This window comes from Mirounga leonina, unplaced genomic scaffold (genome assembly GCF_011800145.1).
Source record: "Mirounga leonina isolate KUSES-001 unplaced genomic scaffold, KU_Mleo_1.0 Mir_114, whole genome shotgun sequence".
Classification (NCBI taxonomy): Eukaryota; Metazoa; Chordata; class Mammalia; order Carnivora; family Phocidae; genus Mirounga; species Mirounga leonina.
The window spans coordinates 26,306,133-26,311,633 of NW_023270265.1; positions in this window are offsets into that span (position 1 = coordinate 26,306,133).

Consider the following 5,501-nt stretch of genomic DNA (forward strand, 5'->3'; position numbering starts at 1 on the left):
GACTTAAACATACACATCATAAAGTGCCTAAAGGGGTGCAAAACACTAGTTGGAGTGTAAACTGTCACAATTGCTTTGGAAAATAATTTAACATCATCTTGTAAAATAGAAGATGTGCTAACCCTATGATCACAAATCCCACTTTAGGTATATACACTAAAGAAACTGTTGGGATACGTGTAACGAAAAACATGTATAAGAATATTGACAGCACCACTGTTAAATACTAGCCCAAATAATATGAGCAGTAAAAATGGATAAATCTGTACAATTGAATACTCCATATCACACTGAAAATAAATTCATTTCAGCTACATATAACAGTATGGATAATCTCAGGAATGTATGTTAAATGACAAAAAGCAAATCGCAGAAAAATACATACGGTACAATTTCATTAATATAGTTCAAAAAATCAAGCCAAACAATATTGTTTAGGAATAAAACATATGAACAGCAAAGGCAAGCTAAAAAAAAAATTAGTTTTCCCTATCAATTTTTCTTTCCTAGTCTTGGCATATTTCTTCCAATCTTGACATCCAGTGGAAATGGCTCAAAGTAAAAAGGAATGGGTTACCCAGGATCCCTGGGTTACTGATTGCTTCCCACCTAGACTTTCCGTATAAAGACCGGGAATTCTAAGTAGAGGTCATATACTGGGAAAGAGGATCACTGCCACAAGTTATGTTATTCAGCATTAAACTGTCTCAGGCAGTTATCAAGTTAAATAAGTTGCTGCCATCCTTTTTGGTTGTACAAAACCTTACGCTCAGGCTTGCCCTTTCTATCCGCTCTTACAGGGCTTCTAGACTCTCTAAGTCATCTATTTTAGAAAGCATTTTGCTCTCCTATATTTCTCTTTTCTACCATCAACATTCTTCTTCTTTTGAAAAAAATAATACATTGAATATTCTCAAAGACCCTGAGAAGCTCAGCTTGGCAGCGATACTATTTCCTCTCTGTCATTTCCCCTTTCATCCAAATTCTCAGAAAAGGAAACCTGACTGGCTCAGCTGGGTGATACCAGCTTATAACCATTTATGGTGGGGATGACAGAAGGCAGCTATGTGGCACAAAACTGATCCTGAAGGTCCCCCATTGGAGGTAGGATAGCCCATAAAAGCAGTCATTATGAGCTGGATAGATACTCCAAAAGTGTTCTACTAAAGCTATTATTTACAATAATTCAATGAATATCCTTGTATATATGTCCTGATAAACATTGTCTAATTGCTTTCTTAGGATAAAATCATAAAGGTGTGATTATTGGATCAAATGTATTAATATGATTGAAATTTTATTTATTTATTTATTTTTAATTTTTTATGATTGAAATTTTAAATTCATATTATCAAATTGTTCTCCAAAGCATTGGATTAATTCACACTCCTACCATCAGTGTATATTATGTATAAAACATAATATTCTTGTCAATATTGGGTCTCAGTTTTTAAAAAGATTTTATTTATTTTATTTATTTGAGAAAGAGAGAGTGGGAGGGAGAGGGAGAGAGAATCTGAAGCAGACTCCATGCTGAGCCCGGAGCCCGGTGTAGGGCTTGATCCCACAACTGTGAGATCATGACTTGAGCTGAAACCAAGAGTCAGACGCTCAACTGACTGAGCCGCCCAGGTGCCTCAGGTCTCATTTTTTAAAAACATTTGCCAGTTTGATAAATGAAGGTGGTATCTCATTGTTTTAATCTGTCTTTTCTTTTATAATCAGTTAAAGCTAAATTTTTTCATCTGCATTTTGGATATTTTTATTTCTGAACTTTTGAAGAGCTTACCCGTATAAATTAGCTATTTTTAAATAGGGCTGTTTTTTCATCCTAATAGTTTGTAAGAGCAACATAGATGTTGAAAATATTTCTATTTCTATTAGTCTTTTTAATATGTTTATAGAGAGGGGGCGCCTGGGTGGCTCAGTCGTTAAGCATCTGCCTTCGGCTTAGGTCGTGATCCCAGGGTCCTGGATCAAGCCCCACATCAAGCCCCACATCGGGCTCCTGCTCAGCGGGAAGCCTGCTTCTCCCTCTCCCACTCCCTCTGCTTGTGTTCCCTCTCTCGCTGTGTCTCTCTCTATCAAATAAATAAATAAAATCTTTAAAAATATGTTTATAGAGAGGTGTTTGTTTGCTTGTTTTTTGGATGCCTGGTTCAATCTAAAAAGGATACTTTTGCCAGGCGCCTGGGTGACTCAGTTGGTTAAGCGACTGCTTTCGGCTCAGGTCATGATCCTGGAATCCCTGGATCGAGTCCCTGGATCGAGTCCTGCATCGGGCTCCCTGCTCAGCAGGGAGCCTGCTTCTCCCTCTGAACCTCCCCCCTCTCATGTGCTCTCTCTGTCTCAAATAAATAAATAAAATCTTTAAAAAAAAAAAAAAAAGGATACTTTTGCCTAAACATTGATTGTCCTCAGATCAGTTTTTGTGTTTGTGTGTGTGTGTGTGTGTGTGTGTTTAGAGAGAGAGAGAGAGAAAGAGAGAGTGGGGTGGAGCGGGGGAGCAGAGGGAGAGAGAGAATCTTAAGCAGGCTCCATGGCCAGCACGGAGCCCAATTCAGAGCTCTGTCTCACAACCCTGAGATCATGACCTGAGCCAAAATCAAGGGTCAGACACTTAACCAACTGAGGCACCCAGGTGCCCCTGTCCACAGATCAACCTTAGAATAGATTAAAAAAAAATACTCTGGAAAACAATAGATTAAAGTATTAACAAATAAATTAACAAATAAATTAACAAATAAATTAACAAATAAATATTGAAAACTTAATAAACCTGAAGTGCCAGGCATATATTCAATCACAGTGGCCTCTATTGTAATAAAGAGCTAATTGCATCCTCTTTCATTCACTTAACATGGATCAGTATTTGTCTCTTCTCACTTGGATTTCTGCAACTGGCCCTAAATTGTCTCTGCCTCTAGTCTCATCCATCATTGCCAAAAAAATAATCCCTCTGGTATACAAATTTTATGTCACACACCCGCTTATCACCCTTTGGTGGTTTCCAGTGGCCTTCAGGATAAAATCCAAACTCCTCAGCACAAGGTCCTGCCCCACCTGCATCCTACCTAATCCTCTGGCCTTCCTTCTATCTCCATGTCACATCACCCACACTATGGCCACAGAGAACTACCCACAGTTCTCCACATGTACCCCGCTGCTTAACAGATCTGTTATTCCTTCTGTGTGGAACCCCCTTCCTCCTTGTGACTACTGATGAACTCTTGTTTAGTTTTTGGACTCCCCCCACTCTTTACATATGCTCAGAAGCCTGTCTGCTCTGCCCTGTTTCCTGAGGTGCCCAGCTGCTATGCTTCTCTAGCACCTCATGCACTTCTTTCCCTTAACACTTCTGAGTGTTTACTGGTCTGTTTCTTCCAGACTATAAATGTGGTGACAGACTTCTCTATGATTATAATTCAGGGTCTTACCCAGGGCTTGATGCATCACAGACCATTAAGTTTTTGCCAATTAAGTATAGAGACAAATGAACATTTCTATGTTTTCTCGGGAAAAAGTACAACAAAGCAAATGTACCACTATCAAAGAGATTTAAGTAGGGGTAAAAAAATATAGCAGAGTGTTAGGACATTAATAATCATTTAAAAGAGTTTACCACTCAGGTGTCTGGGTGGCTCTGTGGGTTAAGCATCTGACTCTTGATTTTGGCTCAGCTCATGATCTCCGGGTTATGGGATCAAGCCCTGAGTTGGGCTCTGTGCTCAGAGTGGTGTCTGCTTGAGATTCTCTCTCTCCGTCTCCTTCTGCCCTCCCCCTGCTCTCTCTCTTTCCTTCAAATAAATAAATAAATAAATAAATAAATAAATAAATAAATAAAATCATTTTAAAAAATGTTTCCTACTGAAGAACATTTAGTATATTGCTTTTTTGCCCTGTGCCTTTATTTCCACATTTTTAGGTCTAAAAGGATAGTAGCAAGCAAACATCTTATCTTCAGATAAACTAGGGTAGAAGAAGATTCAGAAATTTGATTGTAAAATGCTTTGATATATCAATTGTTGGTATAAAATTCCAGGAAACCTAAAAACATCTTGTTTCAAATATCTATAATATTAAAAGTTATTAAGTAATGTAATGTAGTTCATTTTTAGAGGAATTACGTAAGTGCAGTTTGTTTTTACATAGAGCCTTCTATCTGAGGTCATCAAGAGGAAATTCCAGTCATAGGATTTAGAGAAGATGAGAGATTGAGAAAATTATATAAACCTCAAAGTTGCTAAGAGACTAGATCTTAAGTGTTTTCACCATGAAGAAGAAATGATAATTATGTGAAGTGACAGAGGTGTTAGCTAATGGTAATCAGATTGTAATGTATCAGACCAACGCATTGTACACATTAAAATTACACAAGGTTATATGTCAATTATATCTCAGTTTTCAAAACGGAATATTATAAAAACCCATAACAAACAAACAAACAAACCAGAAACAGACTCAGGAATACAGAGAACAAACTGGTGGTTGTCAGAGGGGAGGGGAGTGGGGGGAAGAGTCAAATAGGTAAAGGGGATTAAGAGGTACAAAAAGAAAAAAAAATAGAAGGTTCTAAAGTTGAAAACAAACATGAAGTACTATGGAACTCATAAATTTATATATAACCCATTGTACCTAAGACACTGAGATAACTCTATTCTCCAGTATCAAGGTGATCAAAGCAGCAACACTTAAAGAAAAATAAAATAAAATATAACCATGAAAAAACCCCCAGCAACACTTAAGTCCAAATTGGAATAAATTAAAAGTTGCCAATTCTTTTGCTAAGCTGAAAACAACCCAAATATTCTGCAAAACAAGGGTGCTGACAATTTATACACCTGACAATTTATATAATCTTCCTCCTTGGAAAAAAAAAGAGAGATCTTTAGGCCCTAATATAGAAAGCTGCAAAATATATTATTAAATGAGAAAAGCAACTTGCAAAATATAATCTATATAATCCCATTTTGGTGAAAATTTTATATAGATATTTATATTCATACATGCATAATTTAAAACCTATAAGATCATCTAAAACTTAGCAGTTGTTATACTGGACTGCAGAGTAGGAGGTGGGTCATCAAAGAGGATTTGCACTCCTTATGTATTTTTGTCATGTTTAAAATTTTACAATACGAATGCATTAATTTTGTACAAAAGATAAGGGTATTAAATTTTCCCTTTGTGGGAAAAAATTCTGAGATAGTGGGGGAGTGCATCAAGAAACTTGTCTTAAATTAACTCTTTTTTCACAAAAAAATCACCCAAGTGTGTTCTACCTCCTATAAGTTTTTTCTATCCCCTGGGAATTAATTCCCTAGTCAAGTAAATGGAAAGAACTTTGTCCCTAATGTTGTCAGGGAAGAAGTCAAGATTGAAATTCAGGAGTCATTACTCTTTACCTTCCTAGGACTTGACTCTAGGTCTTAAATAGACTTGGCTGCTTCCTTCCTTCCTTCCTTCCTTCCTTCCTTCCTTCCTTCCTTCCTTCCTTCCTT